General features: G+C 41.6%; 1 protein-coding gene across 1 annotated transcript in view; it reads right to left on the bottom strand.

The window, feature by feature from the left end:
• Nucleotides 1-7206, bottom strand: part of LOC123511899 (chaoptin-like) — a 253361-nt gene extending 246155 nt beyond the window's left edge. The window contains exon 1 of the mRNA XM_045267971.1: nt 6900-7206. The gene's annotated coding sequence lies outside the window, so the exon portion shown is untranslated. The remainder of the gene's footprint in view (nt 1-6899) is intronic.
• Between the last annotated feature and the right edge of the window lie 2794 nt (nt 7207-10000).

The raw sequence follows: 10000 nt of genomic DNA, 5'->3' as shown, positions 1-10000 counted from the left end.
TTTTAATGGTGCTTTTAATTTTCAAGCAGACTTTTTCTTTATCACGGAAAATTATCAAGCCTCCTTTTCTTTCTATGGAATATAGTTTCTTTCCTTCATCGCATTATAGTCACAGAAAAAAAAACTAACCAGCCACACTCTCTTGTAAACACTGAGAAACAATTGCTTTAAGTGTGTATCAAGATTAAACACACATATTAACCTAAAATTCAACAAAGGCGTCTTGGATTTTAACACTGCATTAACACTCCCACGAACACTACTGAAACGCCAAGCCGAGATCTCTAAACGAACAAGCAACATTATTTCTGAAGCGAGTGTCATGTACGTTATTGACACGCGGCCAAGTACAGGAGCTCGACACGCCTCCTTACCTGAGCTTACCTGCGCTGGAGTGTTGTCTGAATCGGATTAAGGAAAGCTTCGTAAATTATGTTGCGAGAAGTTACGAGCTTCAGATTCCGTAACAGGTAGGTAAGGCAGTCAGGCACGCAGGTAGGCAGGCAGACAGACAGACAGACCAAGACAGACAGATAGACAGATAGACAGACTGATAAATAGTTAGATAGGCAGAAAAAACAGACAGACACACAGACGGACATACAGATAAGTAGTTAGATAAACAGTTAGATAGACAGACAAACAGACAGACAGACCGATAGAAAGACAGACCGATTCACAGACAGACAGATAGATAGTTAGATAGACAGAAGGAGACAGACATACAGACAGACAAAAAGATTATTATACAGAAAGACAAACAGATAGACAAACAAAATAAGTAGACATCCACGACAGAAAGATAAATAGACAGATAGACAGACAGATTAGCATAGAGACAGACTGACAGAGAGACAAAACCAGATACATTCAAGACAAGAGGACAAACAGACAGGCAGACAGACACACAGATACGGACACATGAACAGACACACAGAATTAGACACAAACGGACATGAAGGGCGAGTAAATAGACAAGTACATGCAGACAAAGATACAGACACGGACTCAGAGATGCAAGTGCCGTTATTGAGAGCTGAATAGGCAGTTACACAGATACAGTTGGACAAGCGGACACACACACACACAAATACACACACTCACACACACACACACAAGAGGACCTCAGGCAAGCGTTGGGGGAGTGGAGGGAGTGGAGGGAATTATTAACTTCGGAAATCCACCCAGTGCGAGGTTCATTAACATAAATAACACGCAGAATTAATGCCAATATCCAACAAAAACTTTCGAAGCGTACAGAAATTTTGAGCATCACAGCGTGAAGAAATTAGCGTTCAAGTCCCGCTAAAGATACATAAGAGCACGGGAAGCACGTCGCTGAATAGATAATGAATGAGATGTTATTCAAGGATACATATGGACTGAGTTACCACGTGGAATAAAGGAAGAATAGCTAATCCGGGTAAAAAATCAAAGATAATATTCATATATAAAAAAAATGATTCTAATGAGAAACTATATATAAAAGAAATAAATATAAAGATGGATATTATTTTTTTGTATCTCGTGTGTGTGTGTGTGTGTGTGTGTGTGTGTGTGTGTGTGTGTGTGTGTGTGTGTGTGTGTGTGTGTGTGTGTGTGTGTGTGTGTGTGTGTGTGTGTGTGTGTGTGTGTGTGTGTGTGTGTGTACGCTCCAGTGAATAAGTCAACTTAAAACGCAGGTGTGAGATAACGCACATGAATGTATAAATAAGCAGCTTGTGTGTGTGAATGTATGTGTGTGTGTGTGTGTATGTATGATCCCTAATGACTCCTATAATGAATAAATTAACTTATGAATGTGTAAACTCATATGTACATCGGTACGTATTATTCAAAGGCTAATTATACATGACATATTGCACCACTGGAAAGAAATTAAGGGGTTTTGTGCTTTAAAAGATTTGGAAACCATTAAAATTCTTCGTATTGTCCTTTTTTCTTATTTCCTCTACTTCTACTTTAGCCAGTGTTGGGTAAACTAATTATACATGACAGATGGTACCACTGGAACAAAAATGAGGAGTTTTGTGCCTTAGAAGATTCGGAAACCATTAAAATTCTTCGTATTGTCCTTTTATCCCTTCCTTTACTTCTACTTTTGCCAGTGTGGTGTAAACTAATATATACGTATTATTCAAAGGCTAATTATACATGACAGATTGTACCACAGGAAAGGAATTAAGGGGTTTTGTGCTTTAAAAGATTCTGAAACCATTAAAATTCTTCGTATCGTCTTTTTTTTTATATTTCCTCTACTTCTACTTTAGCCAGTGTTGTGTAAACTAATATATGCATCAGTACGTATTATTCATAAGCTAATTAGACATGATAGATTCTTCGTATTGTTAATTATTCCCTTCCTCTACTTCTACTGTGTTGTGGATACCGTGCTGCAATTACCACTGGATCCAGGAGTTTGCAGTTGTGCCGGAGTTTCAATACCTGATGTGAAATTGAGGCTATTTGCTCATTCACTTCCTACGTGATGGATTTGACACTTCACTCTGGCACGTAGTTCGCCACAACACAAAGTCACTGCACCTTCACCATTTTTCTCTGATTATACACACACACGAAAAAATCAACGTGCACATCCAATACTTCTAAAATTCCCGGTGTGCTTCAGTTTATATAACAGTAGCGTCTCCTGTAAAAAATAATAAAAGAGAGAGGAAAAAAAACTTGAACACACACCATCTGTTCTGTTTCAGCTCGAACACAAAGACCAGAATTTTTATAACAGCCCCAAACATTTCTTTAATTAATTCATGCTCTGACTGTAAATGTATATCCTTAAAACTCTTCTCTCTCTCTCTCTCTCTCTCTCTCTCTCTCTCTCTCTCTCTCTCTCTCTCTCTCTCATTGTGCCTTATGAGCCATATTTGCCTGTATTAAATGAATCAAAACACCAATTTCTCTCTCTCTCTCTCTCTCTCTCTCTCTCTCTCTCTCTCTCTGTCATAGAAGGAACAGTGGGAGGGTTACTAGTCAATAAATTCACCACACTTAAACCGAAGTGAATAACAGAGACTCATATTTCACAAAGCTACAAGGAGGATCTTTTATCACGACACAGTGTAGTAAGAGCGGGGGCGGCGCTCCCTCAATGCTACAGGAAGGGACTGGAGGGAAAAAAGATGGGAAAGAGGAGAAAGAAAGTGTTGGAACATATTATCATCATTATCCATTTTTTTTTACTGCAAGAATAATAGTAGTAGTAGTAGTAGTAGTAGTAGTAGTAGTAGTTTAATATGAAACAAAATATCAGCAGCAGAATTACAAACGACAACCCTCCTCTCTCTTTCTTCTCTCTCTCTCTCTCTCTCTCTCTCTCTCTCTCTCTCTCTCTCTCTCTCTCTCTCTCAATACCTATAAACTCTGCGGGATGAGAACTCCAAACCAGCACCGTGAGGCAAGTTACTCTCCAAACGTCAAGACAACACTCCAAACACTGAGACGAGAGAGAGAGAGAGAGAGAGAGAGAGAGAGAGAGAGAGAGAGAGAGAGAGAGAGAGAGAGAGAGAGAGAGAGAGAGAGAGAGAGGAGGTAGGCAAGTTTTGGGTGTGTTTCAGAGGCTACACTAGCGACTTTCCTCCTCCCCACTGCCTCCTCCCCCTCCTCCTCCTCCTCCTCCTCCTCCTCCTCCTCCTCCTCCTCCTCCTCCTCCTCCTCCTCCTGTTTGCATGGCTGGCAGTGCAGTTCCCCAGCAGCCAATCAGAAGGGCGATGGCTGGTGGTTCCTGAGTTATGATTGGTCGACAAGTGTGATTCGTTTCTTAGGACTGGTGAAGGCTGCGAATATGGGAGAAGGGAGGAGGGGAGGGAGACGATGGGAGGAGAGGGGAGAGACGGGTGGGAAATGGAAGAGAGGTGCAGGAAAGGGAGGAAAGAAAGAAATGGAGAAAAGGAGGGGGAAAAAGAAAGGAGTAAGACAAGGAATAACAAGAAATGGAAGGATAGAGAAGGAGAAAGCAGGAAAGAAATGAAAGGAGAAAAGAGAAGAAAACGGAAAAGGGCAAGAATAAGAAAAGAATATAAGGAAAACAGAAGGAAATAAAGGGAAGAGAAAGGATGATAAACAGCGGAAGGGGAAGTGTGGAGGGAGAGGGGAGGGATGTGAAGAAGGAGGTGGAGGGAGAGAAGGAGTAGGAGTAGGGGAGGAGGAGGAGGAGGAGGAGGAGGAGAGGAAGAGGAAGAGGAGGAGGAGGAAAAGGAGGAGGAGGAGGAGGAGGGAATGAAAACTAGCCTATATTTTTGCTTATGGAGTTAGTAAAATCTTTCCTCTTGTGTGTGTGTGTGTGTGTGTGTGTGTGTGTGTGTGTGTGTGTGTGTGTGTGTGTGTGTGTGTGTGTGTGTGTGTGTGTGTGTGTGTGTAGTCGTGTTAATATTTTTTAGACGGTTAATTCCAGTCTCTCTCTCTCTCTCTCTCTCTCTCTCTCTCTCTCTCTCTCTCTCTCTCTCTCTCTCTCATTTATGACCTCCTCTTATCTGTCCGGCCCAGGTATTTGTGGCCTATAGATTAGATGCCACTTGTACTAATACGTTTATAAAGACACACACACTGGAACGAATCAATGATATGTGTGACTGCGGATTTAATGATTCTCTCTCTCTCTCTCTCTCTCTCTCTCTCTCTCTCTCTCTCTCTCTCTCTCTCTCTCTCTGCTGGTCTCTGTGTGTGTGTGTGTGTGTGTGTGTGTGTGTGTGTGTGTGTGTGTGTGTGTGTGTGTGTGTGTGTGTGTGTGTGTCTATCTCTTACTACAAATTTAAGTAAGACACAAAAGTAACGATGAAAACTTTTGAAAATATGAGAAGCAGAAATAAATCACAAAAAAAAAGTACAAACGAAAGAAAAAAATCACATCAAATAGTCTATATCACCAATACCTCACGTGAAATGGAAGGCAAACACACACACACACACACACACACACACACACACACACACACACACACACACACACACACACACACACACACACACACGCACACATTCATTCGCTTCTTTTCTTTTCTTTTTTTGCAATTTCTATGTCTATCTGTTTCTATTCCTTCTTTAATTTGTTTCTTGCAATTTTCCCATTTTACACACACACACACACACACACACACACACACACACACACACACACACACACACACACACACACACACACACACACACACACAGAAATTACCCATAAGCTTCAAAAATCCTCTCATTTCCTCATTTACACTCATCTCTTTATATATCATAGCTTTCTATCCTTTTCCACCGTCAATGCATCGATACACGGTTCACCTTTGCACCTGAACCAATCAACACACCTGCTCACTGTTGAAAAAATGAAAATATCACAGAATGAACCCACGACACTAATCTCTCCAATCAATTGACTATATACAGGTGGCCAGGTGCGCCCTTCCTTCATTAAGTATGTATGTACCACGGAAGGTTATCTGTGAATGTGATCCTGACTATGTGTGGTGTGTGTGTGTGTGTTTGTGTGTGTGTGTTGGTAGGTATAGCAGTGTGTGTGTGTTATGTAAGTAATGAGTGAATTTAAAGACCATCCATTTGTTTATTTGTCTGTCTGTCTATATGTGTGTTTCAAGTGTGTTTCTTATCTGTCTGTCTCTCAGCCTTTTCGTCCATTTGTCTGTGTGTCTGTATGTATAAAACGTATTCATGAACCTACTTTATACCCCCAAATTGCTTTAATCCCATAAAAAAAACCTCAGTCATGTAGAGTATCTGTATAATCTTTCCCCTTTACATCAATCAGAGAACGAAGCCAGCATTTCAGTTCACACAAATCAACACGAGTAACCGAGAGAGACAAAAAAAAAATCCTCATTACCCCTTTAAAAACCCAAACCAGACACGACCAACGTTAAAAAGAACTAACAATTCCTTTCAACAGCAAAAAATAACACAACTTACCAGCCATCAGTCGCCTCCACCAATACCAGACAGAGTTGACATTCCACTATACTCGATACTGTGAGGTGCAGAGAAGAGGGACAGGAGGAGGAAGATGGAAGAGGAAGAGAAAAAGGAGAAGGATGGAGAAAAGGAATGAAAGAGGGAGATGAAGGGTAGCAGGTGAAGGAGGAAGAAGAGGAAGAGGAGGAGGAGGAGGAAGAGGAAGAAAGGGAACGAAAGAAGGAGATGAAGGGTAGCAGGTGAGGGAGGAAAAAGCGGTCTCATTTTTCTATATGTTTTAGCGGAAAGAGGACGAGGAGGAGGAGGAGGAGGAGGAGGAGGAGGAGGAGGAGGAGGAGGAGGAGGAGGAGGAGGAGGAGGAGGAGGAGGAGAAAGAGAAGGAGGAGGACGTGGAGAGAAAGTAGGAGAAAAGCGAGGAATGGAAGTAGGAGGGATGGATAGGAGTCAAAAGAATGAGGGGAATGAGGCAAGGGAAGAGAAAATAGCCTTACCTTAAATATTATCAGGGAGAGAATGAAGAGAGGGAGAGAAGGGAAGGAAGGCGAAGGGAGGAAAGGAAGACGGAATGGGGGAAATGGGGAATGACTAAGGATATGAGATAGGGTGAGATAAGGGAGGGAAAAATACAAAAATACAAAATACAAAATACAAAATACAAAATACTCTCAAAACTTTACCAGATCGAAAGATGAGAAAGAGGAAGAAGGGGAGAGAAATACAAGGAAAGACGGAATGAGGGGAGAAGGGCGACGATAAGGAAGAGGAGAGAGAAATACAAGGAAAGAAGAAGTGAGAGATGAAAGGTGACGATGAGGAAGGGAATAGATCACCCTTTTTACTCCCCTCACCCTTCACAAGTCAAGAGGGAAGAAGGAAATGAGAAAGAGAGAAGTGAGAGGAAACAAGGGGAGACGTTTGAGGGGTGAGGGGTGAGGGTGTTTATTGAGGGAGGGAACATTACTCCCCCTTACCTTTCAGTGTTAGCAGGGGTCAGTATTAGTGAGAGGCGAGGGAGAGTGCGAGGTGTCAACACTCTGCTCTCACTGCCAAAACTTTTCCCGTGTGAGTGTCGCCCTTAGGAGTAAACTTTCTTAAACTCTGTTCCGCGCTTGTCCTACAGGGAGGGTGGGGGGGTCCTGAGGGTGGGGGTGAGGGGGTCAGGTCAGACTTCCCTAAACCTGGCCACCAACGTGACCTTTCAGTCTGGGGCGAGGTCACGGAGCAGCGACCTAAAGTGACTGGAGAGAGGGAGAGCGTAAACGTGTGCTCGCGACGAAAGCCACGGCGCTACTGAAGAAGGAGGAGTTTGTGTCTGTGTGTGAGGGTGGGAGGGCGGTGGGGGCGGGTCAGTCTGCCTCCCCCCCTTCTATTACCGCCCTCTCTCCCCCTCCCCTGTCTTACATCTCCCCTTCCTGTATTATTTCTAGGTTTGTTCAGGCCATATATGTCTCTCTATCTACTTAGTTTTGTGTAGTCTCTCTCTCTCTCTCTCTCTCTCTCTCTCTCTTTTTCCTTTATATATTCTCTTCCCTTATATCTCTATCTTCTCTCTCTCTCTTTACGCTTCTACAGCTTTTCCTCCTTCCCTCCTTTCTCCTTCCCTTCTTCCTTCCTTCCCTCCTTCTCTGTTTTCATCCTTCCCTTCCTCCTTTCTTTCCTTCCTTCATCCCATTCTTCCCTCCTTCCCTCCTTCTCTCCTTTCACTCCTCTCCTTCCCTTCTTCCTTCCTTCCCTCCTTCTCTGTTTTCATCCTTCCCTTCTTCATTTCTCTCCTTCCCTCATCTCATTCTTTCCTCCTTCTCTCCTTCCCTCCTTCACTCCTTCTCTCCTTCCCTCCTTCACTCCTTTCATTCCTTCCCTCCTTCCCTTCACTCCCCCTCCCCCTATCTATCGGTGACCCAAAAGGCAAAAGGTCCATGCATTCATTATTAACACCAGGTGAATCAGCCTTACGGAGTTTGGCATGATACACTGAGCTGGGTAATGGTGGTGGTGGTGGTGGTGGTGGTGGTGGTGGTGGTGGTGGTGGAAGCAAATCTGAACTGGGTGAATTGTGACAGTTTTCGATGTTAATGGTGATGAGAGAGAGAACAATGGTGAAGGATAGATGTCAATGGTGCATAAAGAAAGGGGAATGGATGGTGGTGGTGATGGTGGTGTTGATGGTGATGGTAGTGGTGGTGGTGGTGGTGATGGTGGTGATGGTGTTGATGGTGATGGTGATAATGGTGGTGATGGTGGTGATAATGGTGATGGTGGTGGTGGTGGTGGTGGTGGTGGTGAGAAGGGAAATATTTAATAAAGATATTTAGAATAGTGATGAAAAGATTATGTTAATCAGAGAGAGAGAGAGAGAGAGAGAGAGAGAGAGAGAGAGAGAGAGAGAGAGAGAGAGAGAGAGAGAGAGAGAGAGAGAGAGATAATTGGATAGAAACGATCACACAAACACATACAAAAGTAACAGAGAGAGAGAGAGAGAGAGAGAGAGAGAGAGAGAGAGAGAGAGAGAGAGAGAGAGAGAGAGAGAGAGAGAGAATCATAATAGTGGTTAAGGAGGTGACAGGCAGCTCCATCCAGACCCAAAACTTTCCAGATTAACTGATTACAACTTCGCTTCCTCTATTTTGAGAGAAAATTAGTTTTTTTACAGCCTTTTAAGAGAAATTAATCTTCCTCTGGTCTCTGTGATTAACTTTTTTCCTCCCAATTCCCTCCAAGCTGTAGCAGAGTGAAGCCAATAAAAGCTGTACAGTAGCTATTGATTCAACGCTCTCAGTGGTATGACACGCTTCCATATTCATTTTCCTTACTATTCAGTGCTTTTATACAGCTTCAGAAACTCATGTGAGGATTGAAATAGTGAAGACTGTGGCTATTAACCTTCTGACCTCCATAGATCCTTCCTAATGTAAATAAAATGGTCTAATCGTACACAAAACTCAAAGTAAAAATGCGTCCCGGTTACTGAAGGAGTTTACCTCTTCAGTACCAGGACGTGTTTTCCTATTAGTTCTGTTTACTATTTGGTGATTTAATGGAGCTTCAGAAACTTATGTGGGGGATTGAAATAGTGAAGACTGTGGCTAATTAATCTTGTGACCTCCATAGACCCTTCCTAATGTAAATAAAATGGTCTAATCGTTCGCTAATCTCAAGGTAGAAATGCGTCCCGGTACTGAAGGAGTTAAAGGCAATGGAGAGGTCTATTCGTTTATATCCTCAGTTTTATCAATTGGTTTAAATAAAGGAAACATAATTTAAAGGGAATATTATACTAGGGAGGAATAGAAAGATTTATGCATTTATTTTCTTGATTTTCTCGATTTTGTCTCAGTAAAAGAAAGAAATTTAAGGAGGAAAATTAAACTAGGGAAGATTGGATAGATTTATACATTTATTTCCTCAATTTTCTCGGTTTATTTTGGTAAAGGGAAGAAAATTTAAGGCGGAATATTAAACTAAGGAGGAATGGAAAGATTTATGCGTTTATTGTCTTCATTTTCTTAATTGGTTTAGATAAAAGAAAGATATTAAGGGAAAAATTAAACAAGGAGGAATGGAAAGGTTTACGTGCCTATTTGTTCAGTTTTCTCGATTTAAGTAAATAAGGAAAATTTAAGGGGGGAGAAATTAAGCTAGAGGATATTGAATACCTCTCTCGCTGAAATATTTAGTCAAGAATGATGTATTTTCAGTGTGACTGCTGCAGATGTAAAGAATGGTGTTGCTAACCTGTTTATTTCCCTTATTTCTTGAAGTAAAGGAAAAAAATATATATGAAAAATTAGAGTAAGCATAATTTCGACTTTCTCATTCAAATACTGACTGAATAGTACACAATAGTTTGCTTAAAAGAAAAAAAAAGACATTTACTACTTCATTTTTCCGATTTATTTAAGTAAGAAATAATTTTACATAGAGAAGTAAAATAGAGTATATTTTCAGCCCTTCCTCACTAAAAATACCTACAGAGAAAGACATGTTTGTTTAAGAAAGAATAGAAAAATTAGTTGTTTACTTGGCGATTTTGGTTGAGCAGGGAAAATAAATCTTTGGGGAAAAATTGGGTTAA

Source organism: Portunus trituberculatus, chromosome 32 (assembly GCF_017591435.1).
Source record: "Portunus trituberculatus isolate SZX2019 chromosome 32, ASM1759143v1, whole genome shotgun sequence".
In the NCBI taxonomy this organism is placed as follows: Eukaryota; Metazoa; Arthropoda; class Malacostraca; order Decapoda; family Portunidae; genus Portunus; species Portunus trituberculatus.
Note: the sequence above shows the minus strand (reverse complement) of the source record. Positions and strands in the feature narration are given on the sequence as shown.